This window comes from Cygnus atratus, chromosome 1 (genome assembly GCF_013377495.2).
Source record: "Cygnus atratus isolate AKBS03 ecotype Queensland, Australia chromosome 1, CAtr_DNAZoo_HiC_assembly, whole genome shotgun sequence".
Lineage (NCBI taxonomy): Eukaryota > Metazoa > Chordata > Aves > Anseriformes > Anatidae > Cygnus > Cygnus atratus.
Window position 1 is genome coordinate 18102034 of NC_066362.1, and position 16135 is coordinate 18118168.

General features: G+C 37.4%; 1 protein-coding gene across 2 annotated transcripts in view; it reads left to right on the forward strand.

The window, feature by feature from the left end:
- TAFA5 (TAFA chemokine like family member 5) overlaps positions 1–16135 on the forward strand; it is a 428308-nt gene that overhangs the window by 349528 nt on the left and 62645 nt on the right. The window lies entirely within an intron of this gene.

Below are 16135 nucleotides of genomic sequence, written 5' to 3' on the forward strand. Positions count from 1 at the left end.
ATCTAGCTTCACCAAGGGACGTGACTTTCTTAATAGAGTTTACTTACACACAGAGCAACTTAGCATTCCATGCCATTAATATAAATGACATGCTGGCTGGGTTGGAAAGGCAATTTGTTCTTTACCCTGAGAAATACAATAGCTGCTTTTATTGGCTGCAACTTGAATCAAGATTTTTCTGCAGAGCTTTATCATACACATAGGTATGATAAAGGTAGGTTGGTTAATATGTACTGGTTTGCTTTTCATCATTGACTTACAAGCAATGTGTTCTCATTCATACCATTACATTCAAAGTAAAAAAAATATATAATATGTTACATACTTGTAACATACTTGAGAATTTACTTTTTTTTAGACTGAAGACCAGCTGGAAATGTCCTGAGGCCATGGTCTAGTGGTCTGAGCTTGGGACTGGGAGTCAGAAACTCCTGAGCTCTAATCCCGGCTCTGAGAGTGACTCCCTCTGTGGCCTTGGGTAAGTCACTGAACCTCTCTGCCTCAGTTTCCCCAGCAGTAACAATAAGATTAAAGATCCCTAGCTTCTTACCTTAGTGAATCTGGGAGACCTGAGTTAACATTTTAAGAGGTTTAGAAATTCAGAGTAACTGAAAAATACAGATACTGTTATTTATAAATGTCCTTATTGGTGGTTCTCATGTTGTTGTTAGATATTCACATAACCTTCGCATTCCTGTACTTAGCTTCACCTACATTCCAGCTCTTGAGTGTTTCTAAATGTGCATTTCATAGTTCTGCAGGTTAGCTGATTGTATTTGGTTAAGCTGTTTTGGGAAGTTTTTTGACATCTCACCAGTTCTAGTTGTGTGTCATTCCAGCACACAATATCCACCAAAATAAGCTTTCAGACAGCACAAGATTAGAGCAGTGGAATGATGCAAGCCTGCATGCCATACCAAATTAAGTTTCCCTCTTCCCATTCGTCAGAAGTGGTCAACTTACGAAACAGATGCATTAGACCTACTTGTCAGCAGGTCATCTACCAAGTTCCCTCTCTCCTAACTGTAAAAGGAACACTACACAGAGACCAAAATTAGAGAGGACATTTTTCAGGAGGCAGTTGTATCCCTTCATCTCAGTCCAAAGAATAGTTTTCAGAAACAAGTAGGAGGAAGTGATGGTCCTGAATTTTCTATTATTCATGGCCAAGACTGCTGGGGATCTTGGACTATATTTAAGCTATGGGACCAGGGGTGCATACATCCTAGTTTCAAAGTCCATATACGTGCACCATAGTGAGTCGCAATGTCTTTGTCTTCTCTTTTTCTGTGTGGTCCTCTTCATGGTGGCATGCCTGCCCAGCCTCGTGAGAGATCTTAGGAGCAGCAGAAAGAGCTCTGTAAAATACACGTATGTGGTGAAATACATTGTTTCTTCAGGCTGATCCTCTTGCAGATCATCAGCCATTTTCACTCTAAATTTCTTGCTGGATTTCTAGAATCGTGGGTTAAGAAAAGTCACTATCCTTAATGTCACTAAGAACTCTCTCTATTCTTAACACCTGCTGTCAACCATTCAGAGCTTCGTGAGCTCTAAGACCATTTCTTCATCAAGCATTATGCATCACAAAGGCCTCTAAAACTAATTCATGTCTTGGCAAGGTGTTTCTGAAATTGCTATTTGAATAAAGCTTTCTGAGACCACTACCACATAATTGGCAGCTAGACTGAGCTACCTTTTATATGTTTTACCTTGTAAAATCACATACCATGTTGAGAAAGTTTAGAATATGAACACCTTCTCAGCAGATACTGTTAAGATTTTAAAAAACGTGATATTTAGATGTGTAACTGTAAATGTGAACTACCAAAATTAGGTTACTCATAATTAACTTCTCATTCTGATGTAACTGCATATATACAAGATAAACCCTAATCACAGTCCAGTGCTTTCACTGAGCCTTTTAATATTTTTTGATTGATTTAGTATTCTTCCTGGTTGTACTAGCATTCATTATGACAAAATACCAATTCTTGAAATGTCGTAGCCGTGTGCTTCAGCATACACTCTGTAGTGTACCCCAGGACCTAGATACAACTTGTTATTTATTTCCATGGCTTTTAAGAAATTTTTATGTTTTGAACAGAGTTTCCATTGCTCTAATTGCTTACAAAAGGTATCATTGTTTATAAATAGGTCATCATTCCACTACTGGAGCTAGATTCCTTTCTGTTAAATTCTAAGCAAGTTAGCATGTGAGTTGTCTGTCTTAAGTCTCAGAGAGTTTAAGTCATGGTTTTAGATCTTGTATTAAACAAGAGTAAACAGCTAAAGGCAAGCTTACAAATAAAGTGGAAGGAAGATCTTCATGACTGCATGTCTTAAGTCCATCATGCATTGATGGATCTAAATAGAAATAATGTTCTCACGAAGCTAAGGAACCTAAATACAGTTAGATCATGCTATTGCTTCCCAATACACAAGTTCTCTTGCATATTAGTACAGCTTCAATTAATAGTCTGTTCAAAAACGTGCAGTCCATTGTGGTATCAGTACAGTGACACACACACACCATTCCATCCCCTCCATCCCCATCATCCTTGTAAAAATACACTTCTCTGTGACAAACTGCAGATCTTCAAGTCCTAAAACCAAAATGCTAGCAAAGGTTTGACAATTTTTGTAGACGTCTGATGAAAAGAGCTGACAGAAACTTGAAGAACCACCTCCTTGGAGAGATTAGGTTCCTTCCTCTGTCCTGAATGCTGAATCCTAGTTCTACCAATGTTCGGTGATTCACACTTGCCTGAAGATAGACCACAATTTACTCCAGGAATAACTTGGAGTGAAATGTCTGAGTTGAAATTGTAATTTCTCAACATCTTAAACAATTCCATACAAGAAGATAGGGAAACACAGGTTTAGTTCTTTTTTTCAGAACACATATTTTCATGTTTTAATAGGGAATTATAATAGTCCCACATATATACAGAGTTACAAAAAATATGAATACCTATTTCTACTTGGGCTATTTTAAAAATATTGCAATTCCTTTGCAAATAAGTAAAGTCAATTTTCAGATAAATAAGATTTGTAGAGATATCTTTTCTCCCAGGATTGCTATTTTAACACATATTCATACTGGGAGGTAGCTTCTTGTACATTGTAGCCCTCAGTCCTGTCTTTCTATGCTAGTGTAGGGACAGATTTAAAGCTAAAGCTGGCTTACTGATTAATGCTGAGGAATTATATTTTTTATACGTGTGATATGGGTTATTCGATATTTAAAACTAGCTATTTCTCTTTAAAATGAGCTACACTGATCCTTTTAAGGTCTGAACCAGAAAGGTTTGAGTAAGTAAAAAACAAGTTCTACCCCAGGCAATAATAGGAAGATTCGTGTGTTTGTGGAATAAACTTCATTTTCAGTAAAAACAAACAAACAAAACCCCACCTTGCATATTTTATTTTTATTTTTTTAATTATTCATTCTATACTCTGAAAACAGAATTCTGAAATGTATGTAAAACCACATTGTAACTTGGGGTAATCATTGACTATTGTGTCATAGTCTAAACTCATCCACTACATCATGGACATCTAACGTGTTCAAGTATATGCAAAGCTTTAAAAGCTGCATTTCAAAGAATGCCTAAATTGCTACTTGGGTCCTGATTAAACAACAACAACAAAAAACAACAACAAAAAACTTTAATTTGAAATTCTTTTCAAATCCCTTAATTTTGTAATGCATCAGTAAAAATATGTGGGGATATATAAATAAAATTATATGGGGATAAGATTCTCAGTGACCTCAAAACCAAAGAAAGAACCTGAGTTTTAAAAATGGAAGGCCAGGGCATAGAAAATTGAGAACTATAATGGATGATTCAGGTCTGCACGGGAGAATATAGGCTCATCAGAGAATGGATGTGAAGATGCTGATACTAGATTTTACTAGAATAGAATAGAATAGTTCAGTTGGAAGGATCCTTTAAAGATCATCTAGTCTAACTACCTGACCACTTCAAGCCTAACCAAATGTTAAAGCATATTAATGAGAGCATTATCCAAATGCCTCTTGAACACTGACAGGCATGGGATATCACTTAGAATCCTGTTCCAGTGTTCGACCACATTACAGTAAAGAAATTTTCCTTAATGTCTAGTCTGAACCTTCCCTGGTGCAGCTTTGTGCCCATCACTCATATTCTATCTATTCAAACACTTTAGGGTATTAAAGGCATCTTGTGTGGGGTGGGCATAAATGACATCATAGAACCTATAGGAGACCATTGCCATTTTGGGGTGGCAGCTGTAGGCCATTCAGGACAAGCTGGGTCACTACCTGCCTGCATCAAGCAACTACATCTCATTCCTCATCTGCCAAACCAGACAATTTCACACAGTGTTGCCCAATCCTACAATGGTTTAGTCTTCACAATAGACTGACATTTGTCTGAAAGTTCTGATTTCTTGTATGAATATAATAAAAACAATTTTCATTTAATAAATGGTTGCAAAGAGAGACTGAGGAAACAAACCTGAATATTGCAATTTCTTGATTGATTTTAAGTAGCACAATACACTAAGATGTGATTCAATAGATGTTATATGCCTTGTAGCTGAAGTGAAAGGGTCTACATTATACATTGTACGTGTGGAAGAAATGGAGGAAGGTGGAAGGACCGGTGATGGTGGAAGACAGAGGACCTGTGAACAGCACGTAATAGCAGTTAACAGGAGTGTATTGATCTAGGTCGAGGTGGCCCAGGAGGTGAGAGGTTTGTGAAAGGTCCAATTTTATTTTATTAAGAATAGTTTCAAAAGCATAAAAGATGCAAATGGGGAAGAAAGCTGTAACACACTCAACACAGAACTTGAGTGTACAGTTTAAGTCATTTTTTTTTATTTTTTTTTATGGGAATGTAATGGAATACTATGAAGCTTGGAAACTGGTATGTCACATCAACATGAAGAATTTAAAATGATGCCAAAAATATTACACACCCATTTTGCATAGTGAGAATGTTCATAGTGCAAGTGTTAGAAGATGAAGCTGTTGAAAATTCATATCCATTTTGGAACATTTCTTTTTTAAGAATACCCCCAAAAAATTCTGTTAAATCACACAAAACAAGCTAGAATTTTTGGACAGAACAAAACAAGCAGTCAATAAAGAAAATTAAATAGATGTGATAGCACAGGGTTTTCAATAATTTGTTTGAGACGTTATTTCCTAAAATCATACTTGAAAATTAATTCAGAAAGTCCTGTCACGTTGAAAACTGCCGTTTCAACAAGAAACTGATGGAGGACCTGTGAACAGCACATAATAACAGTTAACAGGAGTGTATTGATCTAGGTCGAGGTGGCCCAGGAGGTGAGAGATTTGTGAAAGGTCTAATTTTATTTTATTAAGAATGGTTTCAAAAGCATAAAAGATGTTAAGCCCCTAAGTGTTATTGAAAATCTGTGGAAGGCAGGCACATAACAGACATTTCTGTTTTTCTATATTCCCCTGCTCTATTTTCATTAAGCATCTGGAATAGAGCTCCAATACTTAGTAGCATTATGTCTGCACACAAGTTTCTTTTCCTTGGGGGCAGACCTAAAGGATAGCCTTGTCTGTTTTTCAATCTAGTTAACTCCTGCCTGTAAGACTTTGTTCTCATCTATTCCTTCTGTTCTCATGCATATGAGCAGGCTAGGGTATACAGGAAGACAATTCAGCTAGCAATAGTCCAAGGTTTAGGTTATTCATGCTTTCATTAGATTCTCATTACATGGCTGAGACCAGAGGTTGGAAGTGAGCGAGACTGGCTGTTGTTTGATCCAAATCAAACCAGGCAGTGAGGGTGTGTCAGTAAAATCAAACAGCAATATATAGGGAAATAGGACCTTTGCCTTTCAACTGACAATGCTGCTTCATGATAGCCTAAATCAATCTAAATCCAGTCTGCCCCAGTAATATCCTCCCACCCCACTTTGGCTGAGCATGCCTGACCTTTCTTTAGGGCAAGCAGTAAGTGCTTGTGGAAATGTCTGGTATACCCAAAAAGGAATTAGTTTTTGCCAGGTTAGTTTTCAGCCATATCAACTCCAGAATAATCTTGAATAATACCAACAACTGCTGCAGGATATCCAAATAGTTTCTTCAGCTAATGTTGTTATTCTTCCCCATTTGCACTTAACAAAGAATTCTGCAGTTGCCTCTGAGGTGCAAACGAAGCACTTGAAATACATCCCTCATATGAAGTACACTGGCATACCCTATTTGATGGAAAAAAATACTTGAAAGCCTATGTCCTGTACTGTAAAGAATGCTGTACTGTTCTACAGTAAGGATTTTAGCGTTAGCCTGTCTATCTCTAATAATGGTCCCCTTTTTTATCAAAGTATATATAAGCGTACATATCACAATTCAAAATTGGAATGCTGTCCAGCTGTGTATAATGTAATGACAGGGTGATTTCTGAAGAAATATTTATTTCTACTGATAGACATCGGACATCTTCAGGTACAGCAAATAAATATGGATTTCACATAAGACTAAGAGATATTCCCTTAAAGAAATAATTTTGGTAACTGGAAAGGGAGCAACATGTTACTGTAGGGACATTCTTCTCGGAACATTCCTGAGACCTAGCTGGACATGTGATAATATAGCATCAAACAGCTAGCAAAGGAACAGTGGGTCATAAAAATAGAGGGAAGGGTTGAGGGGGAGAAACACTGTTGTCTGTGAAAATTATTTAGTCTCTGTGACTAGCTAAAAAGAAGTTGGCTGAGATCTGCAGGGCTGAAGTGAATTGTAACTCTTAGAGGTCAAATTCAAATAATAATTAAAACCCTAATTCTTGATACAGGCCAAATTTAAAGAGGTAATGCACTTAGGGAGGGAAGCATGTAGGCCCAGTATGGTATTTCCTTTACTGTTTGAGATCTTTATCTGATCACCAGAGACCAAGGAAGCATGATAAGGACATTTCACAGAATATCTCCACAGCGTATCTAGAGGAGGTTGCCACATTTCTCTGTAAATCCCACATACCTGCCAGACAGGAGCATAACCCGGATGAAGCCTGTTTGCAGTCCTTTTTTCAAGACCGATGAGTCCAGGCAGAGAAAATAATAAAAAAGTAACTTTGTGGCCTAGTAAGAAGGGGACTTCTCTGGTGGAGAAGGAAGCATCAAGTACTGATCGTACTGGTGCTGTTTCTTAATTGAATATGTGTAAACCCTGAGGGAAGATCTTATCTTCCCTGGTTATGTTTTTCTGCCGAATCCGGAGCTGTCCAGGTGACTTAGGCATAGTTTGAATGTTGGTAGCAGGTTAGGAGTCCCCTGGGGACTTAGGCATAATTTATGTGCTGATACACTGCTCTCAGATACTGCTTGAGTTTAGTGACTTTACTTCATAAACCAAGGCACTTCTGAGTATCTCAGGAAGATCTGCTCAGGTGTTTGTGAATCGTAGTGCCCTGTTGTGTGTGTGTCCCCTCCTCCAGTTTTTTTTTTTTTTTTTTTTTAATTTAGATACCTTCAGTGGAAGCTTGGCTACTAGAATCTAGACTTAAATTGAATTTAAAGAAGAGTACCTGAAAGGATTGAAAGATAGCATAAAAATCCCTGATGGAGCTAAAATGTAACTGTTGATAGCTGCTTTGAATGTGTAGATAAAATACATCACAATACACACAGGAAAATCAAACAAGAACAACCAAACACAGGTAGCCTTGTCTGTGTAGAATTACATAAAGCATTTCTTGAACTGTCCAAAATGGTGGCTAATGGGGGAGCCAGGGATGAAGCCAGTGACAATGCATGACTAATTCGATGTAGAGGAAGAGGGAACATATAAAGTAGCCTGCAGAGACAAAAGTATGGGTAGAGAAACTTTTAGGAGGGGTAAAAAATAGCAGTTCTGTGTACTAAGCTGTGGAATTGTTTCTTAGAACTGAAAACTCCAGCAGTTGTTCAGTTCAAGGCTACCTTATACAGAGACCTAGCAAGTGTACTGTGGGGATCGGTCTTGTATTGGTACTACATGACATACATTAACTGAATAGTCTTTACCAGCTCAAACATTCTATTTATTTTTTTTAGCATCTTTATAAAAGCCATGGTGGGATAACACATAAACCATATGAGGGGAAGAGTTGTGATGTTCTCAAATGAGTCATCAGAGAGACTTAATTTTTTCTCACGGAGATTAGTTGTCTGCTCAGCCAGACAGCACAGTGGTTACAGAAATTTGTCATTAAATTGTGCTGTGGAGTAATATTTCAGTTTCTTTTATGAGACTGAATGCATATGGGGAGGTGATGGGATTTATTTCAGTATTACATTAGTCTTTGCCATCTCGTAGCCAGGTTTAGGCCTTCAGATTGTAGAATAAGTCTACAATCATAATAAGTTTGGACTTGGAAAAGTAATAAATGTGCACAGTGAAATCTTTGAATAGAAAATTGAGGATGTCTCCACCAGATTACAGGAAACAGTACACTGATGTGGAAGATGTTCCCTTAAGGTAGAATGAACTCTTTTCCTATGCCCTTGAAATCACTAACAATAATAAAATGAACAACTAATTATTTGAAATAAAGTGAGAATCAGTAAATCTCCACATGGGCTAGTATCCCTGAGGGTTTTTTTTTTTTGTTACTGTTTTTCCTTTCCTTTTCCTTTCTACCTTTTTTTTTTTCTTTCTACATGAAGTCCTGAGAATCTCTTAGTGTGTTTTTTTCTCTTACAGAACATTGTTTATAGTTGTTCAAACCACAAAAGGTTTATACACTTTGTGGCATGGAAATATAAAAAATTTAAAAAAAGTAGTTTTCATGGTTATGGAAATACTGATACTTAGTTCTTATAACAGCAAAGGAAGCCTACTGAATCCTTTTCCTTCTAGATAGCCCTTAAAGGAGTTCTATCACCAATTTGAAAGACAGTTAGACAAAATATGATGAGGCTGAGCAGTGGTGTTTATTATGTCTGGTATATTTTAATGAAGGATGGCATGTACTTGTGAGTTAATTTTTTTTGTCTTCCATGTGAAGTGGGTCATAAAACTGAAGGTGCATTTAGTGGCCTCGATGATGTCTTAAGGGGTGGTACTACCTCAGATCAACAGAGAAAGCGTTACTGTACATGAGAACTGTTCAGGGCTGCTTTGGGTGAAGGGTTAATGTCCTCTGTCTTTAACATCCTCTAGATGTTTGACATACAGTCATAGCATGGGAAAGAATCAGTTACAAGGCAATTATGAGAGTTTCTCACTTTGACAATGAGACTTGACACATCTGGAGCTTGGACTAGGACACAAATTATGTGGTCGGATTTATTTCTGAGAATTTTGAATTTTGAAATGAATTCATAACCAGGCACAGTGTAAGTATCTGAGCCAAGGACATGAGCGAACATGCCCACCTTAACCATCCAAACAGAGAATTAGGTGCCTATGTAGATCTCCACCAGCACATTGAATTTTTTGTCTCCAATGGCTATGTTCAGGCTGTTTTTTATTAAATGTAAGTTTTAAAATGCATGTATGTTTCAGGGAAATAGTTCTGTATTGTAGTTCTTTCCCTGATTAATGTCAGCTACATGGCATGGGCAGTTTCTATTCTTTCTGTTCTCCGTGGGACTTCATGATTTGCTGCAGAGTGGCTTAGGTTTTGGAAGTGGAGTGACAAATAGTCTCATTCAGGACATATGATCATGGCATTTCCCTGAATTTCCTGGTGATTCAATATCCTTTGTGCTTGTGGTATAGATGCATCCTAGATGCATCCTAGATGCTACATGAAACTATTATGAAGATGTTGCATGTCCCTCTTGTCATTATTCTCAGCTGAAGTACAGCCATGTCTTTCGTGACTTCTCCTGGTGATTTATAGACTGGCTTCATATTTTTGTCTGCCTAAATCTACAGGATAGCATAGGAGCCTTAGTTTTGAAAGACAGGTGTCCATCTCCTCGGAATATATACTTCTAATTCTGCATCAACAATGAACATTTAAATTTCGTTAACATGTAAAATTCAGACTAACTTCAGAGATATCTGACAAAAAGAAATCCTAAATGACACACAAATTAAAAGATTGGATTTGTCAGGTTTATATACTTATGACCTAACCTATCCTTTTATGTTGCTTGTCAAGTGTTCTTTGTGGAGTTTTTTACTCAGACTTCTGAAATCTGTCCATAGTAACTTACTGTTTGTGGAAGGAACAGAAATTGGAGCTATCAGTGAATTTGAACCCAGGCTACTGCAGTCAATCAAATTGGATATTAGGAAAAGGTTCTTCACTGAGAGGGTGGTCAGGCACTGGACCAGGCTTCTGAGGCACCAAGCCTGCCAGAAGTAAAGAATCCTTTGGACAATGCTCTGAGACACATGGTTTGATTTTTTTGGGTGGTTCTGTGTGGAACTAGGAGTTGGACTTGATGATCCTTGTTGGTCCCTTCCAACTAGGTATATTCTGTGATTCTATGACTCAATACAGAGTATCAGGTTTACCTATATAGCACTGTAGTACACACGTTCAGTGGAGGGTGTAGGTAGAGGTTAGATGCAAAATGCATTTGAGGGAGGCAGATTCCAAGCATTTAAGTTTCATTCATAGCTTTATTTTAAGAGTCACATTTTATGTCTTTATTTTGAAGTCAAATCATCCCCTGGTGATTCCTCAAATTCCAGGAAAAATATTGACCTGGAGGAGGACAGCCTTTCTTTCATCTCCATTTCATTTGTTGTTTGGGCAGGGAGATTAAGGGTGTACTTGCAATTTCAAGGGACGGGAGTCATCCTGTTTTTCAGTAGGCTGTTACATTAAACATACTTCCTCTCATATGTTTTTCCTTTGCAAAGTCTTCTCTTCTATTTCTTCTCATTCTTCATGTAACTAACTACTGAAACCATTTGAATTACACAATGAATGAATTTGTGTGTATAATCCTAGTTAATCGGTCCTCTAATTAAAATGTATATTCTCTATCAAGTGGCTGTGTTTCTGTCATCTTCATCTTCTCTTGACCCTTTTTAAAAACTGGTAAAAATATAAGACCGTAGTACATTCTTAAAATAAGAATGTAAGTCAAGCCAAGAGTACTTTGGTAGCATACTGTGCAGCTGTTCTGCTCCAGGGAGTATGAAAATGTCCCTACCTGCATTACTGAAATAGTCACACTGTTCCGATGGGTTGTCATCTGAGTATTATGAAATCCATATGTATACTTAGGATTGCAGAAAACCACTCCCACTTCATCAGCTAGAAGTAATTTCTCATTTTTCATTTAGAAAAATCAAAAGAAACCTGGGTCAGATCTTCCTCTGGCAGTACATTTTAGGCCAAGCATTTATTTGTGTTTGATTCAACAAATAAAATCAAACTCTAATAAAAGAGTATGTTGTCTTTTTAATGATGAACTTGAAGGAAATACAAGGAATTGACAGAACCCTCTTCTCTGCAATATAGTCATTTTAATGAAAGCTAGGAATGCAGAATTTTATAATGCATGTATATTTTAAATGTGTCAAATTAATGAACTTTAAAATGGAACAAAAAATTTTGGAGCATCTCCCAACGTGTTGCAGAATTTGCTGATAAGGCAGTTTGTATTTGAGTGTTATTCCTATTGGAAGATACAGCATTGAGCATATTTGTCAGCTTTTAACAAAATTATTGAAGTACTGGGAATTTGCATAGAAATAACACAAGTTTTTAAAAGGAAAACAAAGAAAAAATGTAGGCATGCACAAAACATCTGTCATATAAATGTATTCATACAAAAAATCCTTCCATGAAAACAAACATTGCATAAAAATTTGGCAACGTAGCTTATAAGAGTATTGTAGCTAGGTTGTAAAAAGTGAAATATCTGCACATCAGGGTTTATATGACTTTTCAAGGAAATCTTCATTACAGTGTCATAAAGCTTAACCAAAATCACATTATCTGAAGAAAAAAAAATCACTTATTTGCAGTTACCAGATGTAAAAAATAATTTGATACACAATATATGTTGCATTACAAATTCAAATGTATGGTGTTGCAGTTGTAAGGTTGTACTGTGAGCAGTGGGACTAATGTAATAACAGTTTATTCCCTGCAAACCTGATTAGTTTTCCTTCATAACACACAGTAGTCCAAGACCCCCAGCCCTTCTCAGAGCTGCAAAAGCATCTAGTTCCCTCGTGTCCCCTGCTTCCCATTACTACTGTATCCTATGTTTCTTTCTACCGACAAAATGCCATAGATACTCTATGGCCAGCTAGCCATATGAGCAGGCTGTTTGTGCTGACTGACCCTCCAGCTGCAGTCAGTCCTTCACATCAGTAGGAGCATTAATAAACATTAGTTTGTCATTAACATTTTTTTCACTCTGCATTATTACCAAGCTTTCAAACATTCAGGGTATTTTTGAGATGTCTATGAAATGTAGTTGAAAGTGGTCTACAGGCTCAAAAGTTATTAGTTTGAGAAGGAACTATTAAACCTCACAACCAGAAACTGGGTTAGGAGTGTTAAGTAATAAAGTTAGTGCGTGTTATTGTTGACTTTTTCAGAATGATTTTTGTTGATTGATTTTACAAGTATCACATCTTTTTAAAGTTCAAAGTTGTCACAACTTTACCAACAAAATGATGCACTGAAAAGGTGTAATGAAGCTCACAAAATTATTATAAAAATATCTTTTTTTTTTTTTTTAAATGAAAGCTTACTCCAGGCACAGTCTAGTCACAAATCGTGTATGCAGTGTGATTTTTTTGCTAGCATCAACAAGACTGAATACATGCTGTACTGTATTGGCTACAATATCAAATGTGAATTCTTGGTGCAGGTTCTAAGTTGTCAGCTTGCTGCATTAATAAAATTACAATATATCCTCTGAATATTAGTTCAAGAATAGCCCCCAGGTTCTATATTCAGAGTGGAGAATATTCCCAAATAAACCTGCTCATATGATGAGGTTTTCTTTTTAATGATAGTATAGTGTCTACTTACAAATGCAGAGGTAGGCAATTACTATGTCAAGAATATATACTTTGGTGTAACTATGTACCATTAAGCATGAGGGCATCTTCTGTAGACCTGAGAGGCTCAGTTAGCCAGCCTCTGCTCCTCCACAACTGAGTCTGACCTACACTGTGGTCCGGCCTTAGAAGACTTGAACCTTATGCACAGCCCACGTGCCCATCTTATCTAGGGCAGCCAGCGAGTGAAGCAGAAACGAACTAACGTGGACTTCAAATGGCTTCTTCTTAGCAGTGTGGAAGCAGTCTCCAAGCACATCATGTGGGAATAAGATGGCAATGTAGCAATTACTGACAAATATTTTCTCATTGTTTTTGCCTTTTCCATGGGAGGAGGTCTGAACAGCCCTTTGTCTTACCTTATTTGCTGCTGCTGCTGGTGTTTCTTCTGAGTCTTGATAGATATGAAAAAGCAGAATTTACTGAGCTTGGTTCAGTAATACTCATTTGACCAGCATAGAGTATGAATGTTTCATCATGCTGCACAGTTTTGTACAAACTGTACTGTATGTAAGAAATATCTAGTGTTTTCACCAAATTGCTGTAAGATTTGGTAATCTTTGGTATTCTTTTCATTCTGTTACTTCTTTATGTTCTGTATACAATTTCTGTCTGTTTTTTTCCTTAGTATATGTACAAATAAAAGTCTCTTGTTGGTGAACAATCAAACACTTTAGAAGAACTTCAGCCTTTTCAGTAAATGAACAGCACTGACATAAGCAAGACTGAGTTCTGTGAAAACCCATATTTTTAGGTAGAGATTTGCTTACAATTTTTTTCCAAGTGGGTTATTTTACAGTGGCTTAATATTATTGCTGGAATATGCATATATAATATATATTTCTTAATTCTCTAATACTGTCATAGAGTACTATGATTTCTGGAAAGATTCCCTTTAAAAAAAATGGTATTCCATTAGGAGCTAATAAAGAGAAAAAGAAGAAAGAATAAGATAGCTCCAGCTGGCCATGCTTCTTTTGATGCATCCCAGCTCCTAGAACAAGCGTAATATCTGTTTTTGTAATGTCTACAGTATATGTTTTGGTAAAATAATTTTGTCCAGCTCTCCCTCATGCCTGCAAAAAAATGCACATAGCTCTTATGCTAAAACTGCCACCATGAAATGATACACTGTCCCACTCCTGACACCTCCATGTTGCAGGTGACAGGAATAGGAACTGAACTGTGGTTTGGAAAGGGGCAAAAATATTATTGCTTCTACAGGTATGCTGATGCCCTCTTAGAAGTTTTCTGGAAAAGTCTTATTGAAAGTTTCCTGGAAAATCTTAGACTACATTGCTGTTTTCTCACTTGCAATATCATCTGCCAACTGCAGATTTCATCTTTCAGACAGGTTTCACGTGAGATGGTTATTGGCCTCCAAACAGGCATCTAGTGTTGCTTTCAGTGAAGGACTTGCTGTGAATCTCTCTTGATGCTTTATCATAAGCAGCATCTTAAACATAAGTAATCTCATTAACACTCAGAGTCCTCTGAAGATAGGGCAGCCCTGATAAGGGTTAATCAGAGAGCTTTCATCTTCAGTGCGTGACTACTCATTTGGGTCATTTGAGTTAGTAACTCATAAAGAGCAAGGAGCCAGTGGACTCCGCCAGCTCTAAAAAAGCTGCAGCTCTCCCAGCACTCTGCCTCCTGTAGAGCCTGTGCAAGCTGACTCAACTTGGTTGCAGGAGCAGCTTAGTCTTGCTAGAGAGAATGATCCGTTTTGTACAATCCCATGGAAACAAAATCTCTCAAATTAGGATGAACATGAAGAATACAGGAAACATAAGAAATACATAACCAATTTGAGAAATCCAGCAGCTATATTTCTTTTCATAGAGAAGGCATATTTGCTACTTTCTTTACTCTGTGTATTTCCCTTGTGACAAGCTGAGGTGAAGCTATCACTCTCATGCCTAGTGGTGGAGAGTAGCCTGCTGTTAGCAGCAGAGATTGCACTGCTGATAGCATTTTTGGTTTTAAGAGTTCAAATAGTGCATAACAAAGATAAAGGACCCACCATTATCATCATCTTAGTAAAAGTGCTTGTTAAAATAAGAGGGAAGAATGTATTTTGTATACTATTGGTAATATCTTGTAATAAAGGTAAGAGTTATAAGAGTTTAGGACTAGGTCTCAGATTAATTTATATGAGGAATGATACATTTTATGATTCACATTAAATTAGTTTTTGCATATATTTCATTTTTATTCTCGGAAAAGTAGGTGATGTGTCTGAAATATGATTTTAAAATGTGTCTTCTAAAGCGAAAGTCCCAAGTTACAAGGGATATATGTTCACAAAACTTATTTTTAGCTTTTTGTTGTTCAGAAGAAACAGATGCACCATAATAAGCTGAGGATTGATTCAGATTGATCCGAGGATTAGAAAACCATCATACTTTGTAGATAGACATAATTTATTGTAACAGTTCTTCAGCTGGGAAGTACGTACTCCCTGTTAGGGTGTGGTATATACACATGGGAAGGGGAAGAGGGTTGCTCCTGAAGGCAGCAGAGAAGGTGTAGCTGGGACAGAGATGATGGCAGGGGAAGAAGCATGCTGAAATGGTTTCAGCGGAGTGGAAGAGGAAGGGGGGAGGGCTGGGGGAGATAGAGCAACAGAAAAATCAGTGTCTGCTCAGTCCAGTGGCTGCCACTGCAGTGCTGACATCTCCAGCAGCTCAGCTGGACGTGGATTGGGACCAAATGTCTCTGGTCTTTTTGTTTTCAGAACTGGTTTGCAAAGGTTAGGAGCTGAAGGTCTTAGCTATTCAGCTGTAGACTCTGTGAGCGATCATTTTTGGTATACTGCCTCTCTTGGTTTTGGAGGCTTGTAAATACGTAACATTTGCATTTATTTTCTGAAAGGCTTTCTGAAGTACAAGCAAGAATTTCCCTAGCCCTTTATTTGTGAAGCAGAGGGATGCCTGAGGCAAAGGATGAGGAGAGGGGAAAAAAAAGAGTGGCAAAAAAACTTGCGGGTGATAGGCTGCTGCCATAGTAGGTCTATGTAAATAAATAAGTGCAAATTAAAAAGTTCATCAACAGTTATTTGTCTGTAGGACTTCACAGAGCAGGGAGGTTTTTAAAGTCTTAGCATTGTGCTGGATGAACCTCTACAGATCT